We start from the raw sequence: 16,880 nt of genomic DNA on the forward strand, positions 1-16,880 counted from the left end.
TGATTGGAATACACCACTGGCCCCTGACAAAAGGAATTTGTGGGCAGAGGGGAAGAGTTCCTTAACAGCTCTTTTCAGCTTTCATGTGACACACCCATATGCCTCAATTCCTTCTATAGAGGTGCAAAGCCATAAACTTTGTGTGTTCTCCAATGCTTCTGTCAAAGCCATAGCTGCCATTGCATACCTTAAGACTGTGGATATCTATGGACAATGTCACATTGGGTTTGTTATGGGCAGGGCAAAACTGGCACCAATTCCCGAACACACTATACCCAGACTAGAACTCTCTGCTGCGGTTCTAGCTGTGGAACTAGCCGAGCTTATCACAACTGAGACAGGCATGGAGCTCAAATCTACATGGACAGCAAGGTAGTTCTGGGCTACATCTATAACGAAACCAGGCGTGTTTATGTCAGTAACAGAGTACTCGGAATCAGGAGAGCTACATGCCCAGAACACTGGCAATACGAATCCACGGACTACAACCCTGCAGACCACGCAACCAGAGCTGTTGCTGCAAGTCAGCTCAAAAACACAACTTGGCTCCCAGGACCAGCATTCTTGTGCATCACAAAAAACAAACCTTGAGCCATTCCTTAACCAAACTGGCCTATTGAGAGTAGGAAGCAGCCTTGCAAACACTTTCTGGGACAGATGGAGAAAGCAATACATTTCCACTTTGCAGCCACTTTGTAAATGGCAAACTGCAAAACCCAACCTCAAATCTGGTGATGTTGTTCTCGGGAAAGACTGTCAATCACAGAGAAATGTTGGCCCTTAGGTCATGTCACCAAAACATTTCCAAATGAGGATGGAAGAGTCCGCAAAGTTGAGGTCAAAACCTCCAAACAAAGGGAAACAAAATTGTCCCTCAGACCAGTTTCTGAACTGACTTCACTTATCACCTGAGGAATAAAGTGGTGGCATCTATAGATACCAGACGAGGAGTGTCATGTCTCCAGCATAAGCTTTTACCATGCTTTGGGATTTCCCGACACATTCTGTGGGCTCCCTCCACTGGACACTTGTTGTAATTGCACAAGGCCATTTCATGTTTCTTCTGCACCTCCACATGGCTTATGGTAGAACTGCATTTGGACTTATCCGGCTACCGTAGTTTTACCATGTGACCCAGCACAGCACCTTGTGGGAGCTAAGACTCCATTTTACAGTCCATGCTGTGTAAGAAGCACATAGTTTCTCATCCTCCTCATGGTAGCATCGCTGTTTCGCCTCTCCACTTTATCTATTCCACTTGCCATCCAGTAAGATCTACAGACTTCAGTTCTCAGTCTCTTTATTGGAGTATGGGGAGGTTTAGCTGCATGTTGAACTACACATTGCCCCAGGGTAATACGTGGGGAGGACAGAACACCCATTATAGCTTTTTTCATAAATAAATACAGCTGCTAATTTGATAAGATATGACACAGCCAAAATATTACACATTTTATTATATTTTATTCATATCTATTTATCAAAAAGCACATTATCAGGCTGAGTAAACATGAATACTGAGAGACAGCAACTCCAAACAGAGCTAATTGGTGCTGAGGGACATATTCAGTGACTATAGCATTAATGTTAAAATGCCAGTATAATCAGTAAGCACATGTGCTTGTTATCATTGCTCTGCCTTATTTGCATTTTTAATTGCTCGTTGAGAAGTAAAGGAATGTTGTTTTTGCAATACCAAATTAGAATTTAATTTTAGCTATGATAATGGTTTCTCTATAGCCAACTTATCCACAGAGCACTTGAGAAATGTCCACTGCAGGGCTTAAAGATCATCTTTATAAAGGTTGGAAATAGTTTGTTGAAAACAAATAGAAAACCCATAAAAATACATAAAACAATGAACAAACACACACAAATGACAGAAAATTCAGTCTTTGGTAATTATTTTTATATTTTTTATAATCACTGCTCATGTAAAAAACACAAAGTATTTATTTAATTATGTTATTTAGAAATAGTAAAGAGAACATTTAGAGAGCTTTCAAAAGTTAATTCCTTGCAGATTCTGTAGAAATAACAATAGTAACACAGTTATATGCCTGATAAGTCCCATAGACCTGAATATGGTGTTCTTGACCTCTGATGGGTTGATGTTGACTGGCAAACAGGATACATCAATCACAATAGGGAAATGTTTCCATCCAAATAATTTTCGATTGGGCAGTATCAGTGTGAGACAATAGCTTCATTCCCTTAACATAGTAATGGGAACATTTCACAAAATTAGAGTCTTAAATAGGCAAAAGACAAAAATACCTCAGACTCTTTATGTATGCAACCCATAACAACATTCTTTGCTATCTAGATTATCTGGTAAATGCTCAGTTTGCACATTTAAAAAAAAAATGAAAGCTGTAATTTGCATTTACAGAAAACATCTAAACACTGATTTCTGGAACTGCCTAATTAATGAGATTAAAGTGTTCACTAAAATAATGCTAATCCTTATACAACAAGAATAGAGAATTTCAAGTCTCATTTGTAACTCATCGAGGTCTATGTGCATAACCTTGTGCAATAGTTAGGCAGGTCAAAGCAGCCAGGTTTCACTGGTTAAAAAGCACGGAGGTGTCTGGGGCATGTAATCAAACAAAAGAAACATTAAATTCATTAAACTGATATGTTCAAAATATGATGGGTATAAATATATGTCTGTGAAGGTTTTCATTTATCCAGGCCATGATGTAGATGATCTAGTACTTGCTGAGTAATCTTGAATGTGTCTCCTCACTCATCTGAACAAGATGAAGAAGCTGCTAGGATGAGTGATAACATTTTCAATATTACTCATCAAGTCCAGTTATCTAACACTACTAGATAAGCTTTAAATATAAATGTATATGATTGTTTGTTGTGGTTTTGATCGTACAGCCAGTCAGGATTCCCTGTGGCTATATTAAGTAAAACCTGCTACTAACCATTATATCTTGTTGACCAAAAACATGCAAATGTGTGCTAAATTAGTTCAGGTAATCCATTTGTAAATGTGAGACAATATGGTTGCAGTACTTCATAACTAGGGATGTAGCGAACGTCGGAAAAAAAGTTCGCGAACATATTCGCGAACTTGCGCAAAAATGCGAGCGGTTCGCGAACGGTTCGCGAACCCCATAGACTTCAATGGGAAGGCGAACTTTAACATCTAGAAAAGACATTTCTGGCCAGAAAAATGATTTTAAAGTTGTTTAAAGGGTGCAACGACCTGGACAGTGGCATGCCAGAGGGGGATCAAGGGCAAAAATGTATCTGAAAAATCTGCCTGTGTGTGCTTGGAAGAGATAGTGTAGGGGGAGAGCTGTTAGTGATTTCAGGGACAGATGATAGTAAGCTTGCTGGCTAGTAATCTGCTTGATACTGCTCTGTATTGGAGGGACAGAAGTCTGCAGGGATTTGAGGGACATTTTAGCTTAGGTAGCTTTGCTGGCTAGTAATCTACTGTTCTCTTTAAACAACTGCCATACGTTGACCTTGTAGGCATTGTTTGCCCAGTTTTTTTGGACGCAGCCACTGAAGCACAGTTGCCAGAAAAAATATGCCATATAAATGCTGAAAATAGTAATTTTTCGCCATACGTTGACCTTGTAGACATTGTTTGCCCAGTTTTTTGGACGCAGCCACTGAAGCACAGTTGCCAGAAAAATTATGCCATATAAATGCTGAAAATATAAATTTTTTTGGTTGCAGCCACTGAAGCACAGAGGCCAGAAAAATTATGCCATATAAATGCAGAAAATATGCATTTTTTTGGTCGCAGCCACTGAAGCACAGTTGCCAGAAAAATTATGCCATATAAATGCTGAAAATATAAATTTTTTTGGTTGCAGCCACTGAAGCACAGAGGCCAGAAAAATTATGCCATATAAATGCAGAAAATATGCATTTTTTTGGTCGCAGCCACTGAAGCACAGTTGCCAGAAAAAATATGCCATATAAATGCTGAAAATAGTCATTTTTTGCCATATACGTTGAGTCAACGTATGGCAAAAAATTACTATTTTCAGCATTTATATGGCATATTTTTTCTGGCCTCTGTGCTTCAGTGGCTGCGGCCAAAAAAACTGGGCAAACAATGCCTACAAGGTCAACGTCGTTGACCTTGTAGGCATTGTTTGCCCAGTTTTTTTGGCCGCAGCCACTGAAGCACAGAGGCCAGAAAAAATATGCCATATAAATGCTGAAAATAGTAATTTTTTTGGTCGCAGCCACTGAAGCACAGTTGCCAGAAAAATTATGCCATATAAATGCTGAAAATATAAATTTTTTTGGTTGCAGCCACTGAAGCACAGAGGCCAGAAAAATTATGCCATATAAATGCTGAAAATATAAATTTTTTTGGTTGCAGCCACTGAAGCACAGAGGCCAGAAAAATTATGCCATATAAATGCAGAAAATATGCATTTTTTTTGGTCGCAGCCACTGAAGCACAGTTGCCAGAAAAATTATGCCATATAAATGCAGAAAATATGCATTTTTTTGGACGCAGCCACTGAAGCACAGTTGCCAGAAAAAATATGCCATATAAATGCTGAAAATAGTCATTTTTTGCCATACGTTGACCTTGTAGACATTGTTTGCCCAGTTTTTTTGGTTGCAGCCACTGAAGCACAGAGGCCAGAAAAAATTAAACCAGTAGGGTTTGCACCCTAGTTTGTAACGGTGGCGGAGGGAGGAGGAGGACGCTAAAGGACAGCTGTGTGTGGAGTCATGAGGCTTGAAGAGAAGGACAGCTGCATAGAAGTCAGAACAAGTCTTCCGGCGTGCAGTAACCCTCCGAGATCCACCCCTCATTCATTTTAATAAAGGTCAGGTAATCGACACTTTTGTGACCTAGGCGAGTTCTCTTCTCAGTTACAATCCCTCCTGCTGCACTGAAGGTCCTTTCTGAGAGCACACTTGAGGCTGGGCAAGACAAGAGGTTCATGGCAAATTGTGACAGCTCTGGCCACAGATCAAGCCTGCGCACCCAGTAGTCCAGGGGTTCATCGCTCCTCAGAGTGTCGATATCTGCAGTTAATGCCAGGTAGTCCGCTACCTGCCGGTCGAGGCGTTCTTTGAGGGTGGATCCAGAAGGGTTGTGGCGCTGCCTTGGACAGAAAAACATTTGCATGTCTGACGTTACAGACTGGCCAAAGGGCTTTGTCCTTGCAGGTGTGCTCGTGGCAGGATTACTGGCACCTCTGCCCCTGGAATGTTGATGAGTTCCTGAAGTGACATCACCCTTAAAAGCATTGTACAACATGTTTTGCAGGCTGGTTTGTAAATGCCGCATCTTTTCGGACTTGTGGTATGTTGGTAACATTTCTGACACTTTATGCTTGTACCGAGGGTCTAGTAGCGTTGCGACCCAGTACAGGTCCTTCTCCTTAAGCCTCTTGATACGGGGGTCCTTCAACAGGCATGACAGCATGAAAGACCCCATTCTCACAAGGTTGGATGCAGAGCTATCCATCTCCGCTTCCTCATTATCAAGGACTGCATCATCCACGGTCTCCTCCCCCCAGCCACGTACAAGACCAGGGGTCCCCAAAAGGTCACCACTAGCCCCCTGGGAAGCCTGCTCCTGTTGGTCCTCCTCCTCCTCCTCCACAAAGCCACCTTCCTCCTCTGACTCCACTTCTGGCACCTCTCCCTGCGTTGCAGCAGGTGCCTGGGTTCGTTCTGGTGATTCCGACCAGAAATCGTGCGCTTCCAGCTCCTCGTCACGCTGGTCTACAGCCTCATCTGTCACTCGTCGCACGGCACGCTCCAGGAAGAAAGCGAAGGGTATTAGGTCGCTGATGGTGCCTTCGGTGCGACTGACCATATTTGTCACCTCTTCAAAAGGTCGCATGAGCCTGCAGGCATCGCGCATAAGCACCCAGTAACGGGGGAAAAAAATCCCCAGCTGTGCAGATCCAGTCCTACCACCCAGTTCAAAAAGGTACTCGTTGACGGCCCTTTGTTGTTGCAGCAGACGTTCCAACATAAGGAGCGTTGAATTCCAGCGAGTCTGGCTGTCAGAAATCAAACGCCTGACTGGCATGTTGTAGCGCTGCTGAATGTCAGCAAGGCGTGCCATGGCTGTGTAGGAACGTCTGAAATGGGCCGACACCTTTCTGGACTGGGTGAGAACGTCCTGGAATCCTGGGTACTTGGAGACAAAACGTTGGACTATTAAATTTAACACATGTGCCATGCAGGGCACATGTGTTAAATTGCCTAGTCTCAACGCTGCCAACAGATTGCTTCCATTGTCACACACCACTTTTCCGATCTGCAGTTGGTGTGGGGTCAGCCACCGATCGGCCTGTGACTGCAGAGATGACAGGAGTACAGATCCGGTATGGTTTTTGCTTTCCAGGCACGTCATCCCCAAGACAGCGTGACAACGGCGTACCTGGCACGTCGAATAGCCTAGGGGGAGCTGGGGGTGCACAGGTGTGGAGGAGGAGAAGGAGGACCCAGCAGCAGAGTAAGAAGAAGAAGAAGACGAGGTAGAGAGCGATGGAGGAGTAGAGGTGGTGGCAGAACCGCGTGCAATCCGTGGCGGTGACACCAACTCCACTGTTGTTGTTGAGCTACCCATTCCCTGCTTCCCAGCCATTACCAAGTTCACCCAGTGGGCAGTGTAGGTGACATACCTGCCCTGACCATGCTTGGAGGACCATGCGTCAGTAGTCATATGGACCTTTGGCCCAACACTAAGTGACAGAGATGCGGTAACTTGGCTCTGCACATGTTGGTACAGGTGTGGTATTCCCTTTTTAGAAAAAAAATTGCGGCTGGGTACCTTCCACTGCGGTGTCCCAATTGCTACAAATTTGCGGAAGGCCTCAGAGTCCACCAGCTGGTATGGTAAAAGCTGGCGGGCTAAGAGTGCAGACAAGCCAGCTGTCAGACGCCGGGCAAGGGGGTGACAGTCAGACATTGGCTTCTTACGCTCAAACATGGCCTTCACAGAAACTTGGCTGGTGGCAGATGACTGGGAATGGGAACAGGTGGTCAAGGTGGAAGGCGGAGTGGAGGGTGGTTCAGACGGGTCAAGGAGAGCAGAGGTAGAGCAGTAAGATGCTGGACCAGAAGGAGTGTGGCTTTTAGTTTGCCTGTTGCCTTTGAGGTGTTGCTCCCAAAGTGCTTTGTGCTTGCCGCTCATGTGCCTTCGCATAGAAGTTGTACCTATGTGGCTGTTGGGCTTACCAAGGCTCAGTTTCTGACTGCACTCATTGCAAATTACAATGCTTTTGTCAGAGGCACACACATTAAAAAAATCCCACACTGCTGACTTTTTGGAAGTGTGCGATCTGGCGGTAACAGTAGAAGTTGGCGGAGTTGGCGGTATTGGCGGCAATGGCGGGTGCGTTGGCCGGCTGAACACAGGTGCCGATACATGTTGTTGCCCTGCTGATCCCTGCGGGCTGTCCTCCCTGCTTCTTCTAAGTCTTATTCTCCTACTGCCTCTCTGACTCTCCGTCTCTCCATCTGAACTACCCTCCTCTTGCTCTCTTCTACTAGGCACCCACAAAACATCAATCTCCTCATCATCATTCTCCTCAGATGCATCAATTTCTTCTGACACATCACAGAAGGAAGCAGCAGCGGGGACCTCCTCCTCATCACTCATTATGTCCATCTCTATCGTGTTCTCTGCCAGAATTAAATCTGGTGTAAGGTCCTCATCTCCTTCATCTTCTTCTGGCAATAATGGTTGCGCATTACTCAGTTCAAGAAACTCATTGGAAAATAACTCCTCTGACCCCAGTGAAGAAGGGGCACCGGTGGTGGAGGAAGTGTTACGTGGGGTGGCCATAGCAGTGGAGGATGAGGAGGATGTTGTGGTAAAGTTAGAAACGGTAGAGGATGGGGTGTGCTGTGTAAGCCAGTCAACTACCTCTTCAGCATTTTGGGAGTTCAGGGTCATTGGCTTTTTAAAACTGGGAAATTTGCTAGGGCCACAGGATTGCATAGCAGCACGGCCCCTAGCACGGCCTCTGCGTGGCGGCCTGCCTTTGCCTGGCATTATTTTTTAAAAAAACAACAACAACAACAAAAACTCAGTTGGTTTTTCTGGAAACGATAATACACACAGCTAGATGGCGGGTTGAAGAAAACACTGTGCAAATAATGCCTACAAAGTCAACGTATACACTACTACAGCGGTGGATACGGATTACGTAAAATATATGAATGCTGCTTGAAAAAAAGTAACTCAAGTGGTTTTTCTAGAGACGATAATATTATCAATATTTAGACAAAATGTGAACAAGGTCACACAGCTCGATGGCGGGTTGAAGAAAACAGTGTGCAAATAATGCCTACAAGGTCAACGTATACACTACTACAGCGGTGGATACGGATTACGTAAAATATATGAATGCTGCTTGAAAAAAAGTAACTCAAGTGGTTTTTCTAGAGACGATAATATTATCAATATTTAGACAAAATGTGAACAAGCTCACACAGCTCGATGGCGGGTTGAAGAAAACAGTGTGTAAATAATGCCTACAAGGTCAACGTATACACTACTACAGCGGTGGATACGGATTACGTAAAATATATGAATGCTGCTTGAAAAAAAGTAACTCAAGTGGTTTTTCTAGAGACGATAATATTATCAATATTTAGACAAAATGTGAACAAGCTCACACAGCTCGATGGCGGGTTGAAGAAAACACTGTGCAAATAATGCCTACAAGGTCAACGTATACACTACTACAGCGGTGGATACGGATTACGTAAAATATATGAATGCTGCTTGAAAAAAGTAACTCAAGTGGTTTTTCTAGAGACGATAATATTATCAATATTTAGACAAAATGTGAACAAGCTCACACAGCTCGATGGCGGGTTGAAGAAAACAGTGTGCAAATAATGCCTACAAGGTCAACGTATACACTACTACAGCGGTGGATACGGATTACGTAAAATATATGAATGCTGCTTGAAAAAAAGTAACTCAAGTGGTTTTTCTAGAGACGATAATATTATCAATATTTAGACAAAATGTGAACAAGCTCACACAGCTCGATGGCGGGTTGAAGAAAACAGTGTGCAAATAATGCCTACAAGGTCAACGTATACACTACTACAGCGGTGGATACGGATTACGTAAAATATATGAATGCTGCTTGAAAAAAAGTAACTCAAGTGGTTTTTCTAGAGACGATAATATTATCAATATTTAGACAAAATGTGAACAAGCTCACACAGCTCGATGGCGGGTTGAAGAAAACAGTGTGCAAATAATGCCTACAAGGTCAACGTATACACTACTACAGCGGTGGATACGGATTACGTAAAATATATGAATGCTGCTTGAAAAAAAGTAACTCAAGTGGTTTTTCTAGAGACGATAATATTATCAATATTTAGACAAAATGTGAACAAGCTCACACAGCTCGATGGCGGGTTGAAGAAAACAGTGTGCAAATAATGCCTACAAGGTCAACGTATACACTACTACAGCGGTGGATACGGATTACGTAAAATATATGAATGCTGCTTGAAAAAAAGTAACTCAAGTGGTTTTTCTAGAGACGATAATATTATCAATATTTAGACAAAATGTGAACAAGCTCACACAGCTCGATGGCGGGTTGAAGAAAACACTGTGCAAATAATGCCTACAAGGCCAACGTATACACTACTACAGCGGTGGATACGGATTACGTAAAATATATGAATGCTGCTTGAAAAAAGTGACTCCGGTGTTTTTTCTGGAGACGGTAATATTATGGATATTTAGACAGAATGGGAACAAGGTCACACAGCTCGATGGCGGGTTGAAGAAAACAGTGTGCAAATAATGCCTACAAGGCCAACGTATACACTACTACAGCGGTGGATACGGATTACGTAAAATATATGAATGCTGCTTGAAAAAAGTGACTCCGGTGTTTTTTCTGGAGACGGTAATATTATGGATATTTAGACAGAATGGGAACAAGGTCACACAGCTCGATGGCGGGTTGAAGAAAACAGTGTGCAAATAATGCCTACAAGGCCAACGTATACACTACTACAGCGGTGGATACGGATTACGTAAAATATATGAATGCTGCTTGAAAAAAGTGACTCCGGTGTTTTTTCTGGAGACGGTAATATTATGGATATTTAGACAGAATGGGAACAAGGTCACACAGCTCGATGGCGGGTTGAAGAAAACAGTGTGCAAATAATGCCTACAAGGCCAACGTATACACTACTACAGCGGTGGATACGGATTACGTAAAATATATTATGGCTGCTTGAAAAAAGTGACTCCGGTGTTTTTTCTGGAGACGGTAATATTATGGATATTTAGACAGAATGTGAACAAGGTCACACAGCTCGATGGCGGGTTGAAGAAAACAGTGTGCAAATAATGCCTACAGGGCAAATAATGCCTAAAAGGTCAACTTATACACTACTACAGCGGTAGTAAAATAAAAAAAAGTAAAATAAAAAAAAATGAATATTAAAAAAAAAAAATTAAAGTTGGTGCTGCTGAACTACTAGGAGCAGCAGATTAGCACACCAGTCCCACTCCCCAACACTGCTAGACTAATAGCACTGGGCTCTTATAGTAGTAGTAGTAGTAGTAGTAGTAAAACAACAAAAAAATAAATAAAAGCAGTCCTTACAAGGACTACTGTTATTGCAGCAGTCAGCAGATGAGATCAGAAGCAGGACAGCTGCCCACTGCAGCTACATACAGAGCACTGCAGTAGAAGGTAGATTACTAGCCAGCAAAGCTACCTAAGCTTAAATGTCCCTCAAACCCCTGCAGACTTCTGTCCCTCCAATAACAGAGCAGTATCAAAACGATTACTAGCCAGCAAACTTTCAACTGTCCCTGAAATCACTAACAGGCAGCAGCTCTCTCCCTACACTATCTCTTCAGCACACACAGGCAGAGTGAAAAAACGCTGCAGGGCTTCGGTTTTTATAGGGAAGGGGAGTGGTCCAGGGGAGAGCTTCCTGATTGGCTGCCATGTACCTGCTGGTCTGGGGTGAGAGGGCAAAAAAAAGCGCCAACAATGGCGAACCCAAAATGGCGAACGTCGCGCGACGTTCGCGAACTTCCGGCGAGCGCGAACACCCGATGTTCGCGCGAACAAGTTCGCCGGCGAACAGTTCGCGACATCTCTATTCATAACTATACACAATAAAAAGGAAACTGCAAATATTCAATTCATGTTTTCATTGATTTTCAGTAACACAGTCTTTTTAGGCAACAATGTAATGCAAATGTCAGGACTGGTGTCAGGCAAACTGGTGTCACCCATGGCCCCCTAGCAGTTGCTAAGGGGCCATGGGTGTAGAGGGCCCAGTAAGGCTCCAAATAATGAGCAACTTCAATATATCTTGTTAAAATAGGTCAGTTTACCAGTGTTTTGGGGCCCTAATTTTAATTTGCTGTGGGGCCCAGAAAAAACCCATAATCTGGTTCTAATGTTAAACAGTACCACCATGACATCACAGTGAGGGGCAGATACCGAGATGTACAACCCAGCCCTCAAGAATGTGCCTTTTCATACCACCAATCCAGTAACTGTGCATAATTAGGTATAGCTTGGGCGGATCAGGGTATCCAAGTATTCGGACTGGTAATGTTGGTAGTTATGCAGATAGAACCATTTTAATTAGATAATAAAGGAGAAAATCTGTATCAAGAATTTGTCCTGTAGCACACTTGAAGGTCTATCTATCATGCTGTATTAAAAGTGGAGTTAAGCATTAGCAGTGCTGTTGCCCAGACTAACCAATCCGCAATTACTGTAGATTTCACATTAGAATACAAAAGCAAAGTAATGTTGACCATAGCAACCAATCAGCAATTAGATTTCACAGTTAGAACACAAAAGCAAAGATCTGATTGGTTGTTATGAGCAACATCACCATATTTGAATTTGTTTTTCACCTCATCTGAAAAATCTGAAGATTGGAGCAGTCTAAAGGGAATGATCCCTCACGTGGTATAATCTGTCTTTTGTGATTTTCATTAAGTCTTGTGCATTTACCAAAAGAAAGCTCCTTACACCTGGCCTTCATTTATAGAAAAAAAACCACTTACTATTCATATTGTGGGTTTCTATAAATACATTGTTTTCAGATATGGTTTGATGTCACCACAAGATTAAACAATACATCCATAAAACTGCTTCTGGAATTAGCAAATCTGTCTTTTGTCTTTCCAGCCCATAAACTGACACTCAATAACAAAAAAGGTTACAAAGAAGTACAGGAAAATACAAGGCTATTAATTACAGAGCAACATACAGAGACAAATATAATAGTATGGAGATCCAGTACGGTTATATGGCTTTCTGAGACATCTTAAATAAATATAAAGATGAAGCTGAAAATGACATTACTGTCCACAAGGGATTTCTCAGTAGCAGTGATCTTACTGTTCAATTACATGCAAATGATGAGCCAGTTGAAATGTATCTTCTCATGCTCCTCTCAGCCCGGGAATAAAGTGCTTCTGTATTAAAGATTAATGCAACCTTTTTGTTTCTGCTATATGCCCATGTATGTCTACATGTTTTTTGACATTCCAAGCATTAGAATTTAAAGTAGAAAAATATATAATCCTCCACCAGAGCTATGGTTTACTGGATTTTGAAAAACACTTTGTAACAATTGCATTGTAAGATATATTATATGAGATCTATTATATGAGATTTCCTATGAATACATTCATTTAAGTATACATTTCTTCAAAAACAGCTCACACTTCTAGTACATATTTTCCCTATAAAATAAATGCTTTCCATTTGCACAGTTTTGGCCCCTTACTGCCATCTTTCACTATAACAGAACAAATATTGTTATTGTTAATTGGCAGCAAAGCTTTTCATATTTACTATTAACAAAATAATTTGCTTTTAGAAATTGATGACCGAAAATAATGTCCTAACTCCAACTTGACTCTCTGGCATTTCAGCTTGATGATTGATGCTGAGAACATAGCCACAGGTTGTTTGCTTCTATTTTAATAATCGTCTTTACTGGGCATGTCTGTGGGCAGCCACTTTGATTCGTATAAAATCAACCTTTATGCTTTTCCTGCAAGGTGGTTTCTCTGCCAGTATATTTCCGATGGTGGAGAAACAAACAGAAACAGCTGGGACAGCAAACAGTAGGAAATGACCAAAGAGACACATGACTTCAGGCACCATTCAGCTGGAGCAGGGCTCTGCCTGCTGTGTCTGTTTACCATCTGTAAAATTTAATAGGTATCACTACAGAGAGTACCTGGCCCCTGCATTGTTTAAACCTCAAATTCAGACTGTAATCCCCTGTATTGTTCACACATGTAATCCCCCTGCATTGTTCACACCTGTGACACCTCTGTTGTCCACATCCCGAAAGCCCTGTACTGTTCACACCTGAGACCCAGACTGAAACTGCCTCTTTGTTCACCTGTTCACACCTTATTCAAAATGCTAATGGGGCACCAGCAATGTGTCACTGTATGTAGTACATTTTAGAGTGGTCCTGATAGGTTTCCCTGTCTCCTGCTCTGTTCTGCCCTATGCACTCTGTGTGTGCCATACTCTGCCTGCCCCATTCTCCCTGGGTGTGCCATAATCTGCCTTCCCTATGCTCCCTGTGCCCTGCTCTGCCTGTGAAAGATAAGCCTGGTATTTGTACTGGGGGTTTGTTAGCATTTGAAAATTGTTAGGGGCCCTTAAGGTGTTTAATCATGTGCTGGGGGGTGCTGTGGTATCCACAGGGGAGGAGGAGGTATATGTATTTAAGGGTATGTTTTAATATGACTTAACTTTTTTCACATATGAGTGATATCCCTGCAGTGAGCATGTGTGCTATTAATGTGGACATTGTTTTGTGGTAACATGGGTGTAGTTTAAAGTGGATGTGGTCTAAAACAGGGAGTGGCCAACACTGGCTTCCATTATCGGCCCTCCACCATGTAGACCAGAAAAATTCCAGCCCTCGGTAGCACAGAAGTTGGACAGCACTGTGCTAGAATAATGATCAGCTGAGATCAGTCAAGATATAGGGAGTTCTTTGTCCTAAGTACATTTTGTTTACAAAAATTATATTCTAAAAGCAAAAATACATATACAAAATTAATTTCTCCCAGGGAACATATATAATTTTGGTTATAGAGAATTTGTTGCAAGAAGGATATTATAATATCACATACTGTATTTTGACTCTGTATAAAATCCACGTAACATCCATGTAAAGTTACTTACAGAATTACAAATAGATGCTTATTACAGAAAGGAAGATTCCATATCACAAAACCCATTATGTGAACAAACTTAACACTCCACAAAACCAATATTTCATTTGCACAAATCAATTCTGTTAAAATCGTCAATCACATTAAATCACTAAGAAGCAATCATACTGCCTTGTGGCTGTAAATGACCCCTTATATCAGTTTTGTGACAGAATCATTCTGTCAATACTGCATTTTATTTGTTATCCATTTGTTATAATTTCCAATGCAGAGCCAATTATAATAGTGCAAAGTAAGACCAGTAAAAGGACTTTAGTTAAAAGCTGGTTGATAAATATACTTGCTTCTTATTGGTTCAATAATTTGAGTGACAGAATTGTTTTCCACAGACCTGAAAACAAAACCATTGGTTTTCTAGGACTTTATTAATTGTATTGACATAATGGATTCTGCTATATGGAATCCTACTTTCTGTAATAAGCAACGATTTATCATTTAAATCTAGCAAACAAGAGTTAGATATTGTGAAGCTTGGTATACACTAATCATTTAAAAGATTGTACATTTTGTTCAAGAGTTTTTACATAATTAATTTTGTAATCAAATTTACACATCACTGATTCTGTCACATGGATTTTATCCAACTCAGAGACAGAATGGATGTTTACATTTACAGACTGTAGTCTGTGATATTATAATATCATTTTGGCAACAAACTTGAATTTGTGCTCTTTCATTTTGTGTCCAAAATATATTGGGGATATTTTTGCATGAAGGATTTTGTAAAGAAAATGTACATGGGACAAATGACACCCTATATCAAGAGGCTTAAGGTGGCCATACACAATACAATAATCGCCGCTTGTTAGGCGATTTCGACAAACAAGCGGATCTCTCCCCTTTATGCTCACATTGAGGTGGGCGATATTGGGCTGATCCGATTGTGGGTACTAGGGCCCAACGTTCGGATCATAGTGTATGGAATACGGGTAGTTGGATTGCAGGACCGCATCAACAGACAGATGCGTCTGTGATGTGACAGGATTTATAACCCTGCCCAATCGACATCTGTCTGACTTTTGGCCAGATATCGATCGGGGAAGCCCGTCGGAGGGCCCCACACATAGGCCAATAAGCTGCCGACTTAAATATAAATATAAATGTATTGGGAATGTCTCCGATATTGTATTTGAACCTGTTTTCTGCTCCCTGTTATTTAGTTAGAAAATTGCATGGGAGAATAAATACACAAGTACTACAGTGGGTTAACTCAATATGCAGTTCATACTGAAACCCATAAAAAATTCCAGCAGATTGAAAATGCCAAATGCTCCCATCCTACCACAGATTGATGTCTTTAAGCCCTGGTTGTAATTACTTTCACCCTTTGAATCACTATCACCCCATACTGCCTCTTTCCAGTGGATCTGGACTTCTCTTACCTTGAACTGAATTCTGAATAAACGTGTCCTTGTCTACACTCCCCCCTCCCCCAGACACTATGGTCACTGTGTTCAAGGCCAGTTCATTACAATTTTTAATGGAGCTTTCAATTATGCCCCTATTAATTCCCATTATGACTATAAAAAAAATGAATTTGTAAATGTTAAAATAGATACAATATTTTACTTTTATCTGACTCTAGCCTCAGACCTTATTTAAAGTAGTATGGTGTCTCTATAAATTCTCTTTAAATTATTATATGGGAAGATGAGTAAGGAACCTGTATCTTGCAAATGGTTTAATAGTAGCACTGTTTTTTTTTGTTGTTTAAAAATAAAAGCTGTCCAGAAATAGAAAGTGAACTATATGCTGATTTCCAAAGACTATGTAAATGTACAGTAAATTGACTTTAAAATAAGCTGACTACTTGTACCTGCATGGAAACTATTCTGTCCCTCAACATTTTCATCAAATATAAGAAGTGCAGAGCTCTCACATAAATAAGCCTTTCTGCTCACTGAAACATGCCATAAAAATGAGCACCCACCTCTGTATCATGGTAAGCAAGCATTCAGAAGTAAACAGGTATATGGTAGCAGTGCAAAGATAGAAATCCCTTCCGTGATTCCGTTAAATCTCTTTCCTGTGCACTAATTGGCAGCACATTTTTGTTTGTATTGCGTATTGTCCCTTCCACGACTATAAAAAGCTGCCAGAGGGAATATATAATAACTGCTTATATGTTATTTGCAACTTTAGATTGTAGTTTTATATCTGTAAATTATCATAACCCTATTCTTTATATATGTATTCTATGTATCCTAATTTCTAATAAACCATACCTAATTTGAAAAAAAAAATGAAACCCTGTTAGGGGAATACATACAGTTATTTGTTCCAGTGTGCCTTGTGCAGGAGCCTATTTGCCTGTCTACTTTCCAATTCATTTTCTTAGAGGGTGTATGCAAAATTTCTTCTAATATCTTGTAGGCATATCTTTTGTGCACACTTTTTGTGGGTGCTTCTGTCATAATTTGTGTCTGCACACAAGTGCACAGCTCAGGGAGAACATGGTGCGTTGGTCAACTTTGGTCATACAAGAAGTTGATAAAGGCCCTAATGGGGACCGAAACGTTGGAAATGCATCTAAGAATAAAATAACACTGTTTTATTCACTGAAAATGGTGTGCGAGTCCTTCTACCTTCATATACATATATATATATATATATATATATATAT

This window comes from Xenopus laevis, chromosome 3L (assembly GCF_017654675.1).
Source record: "Xenopus laevis strain J_2021 chromosome 3L, Xenopus_laevis_v10.1, whole genome shotgun sequence".
Taxonomy (NCBI): domain Eukaryota; kingdom Metazoa; phylum Chordata; class Amphibia; order Anura; family Pipidae; genus Xenopus; species Xenopus laevis.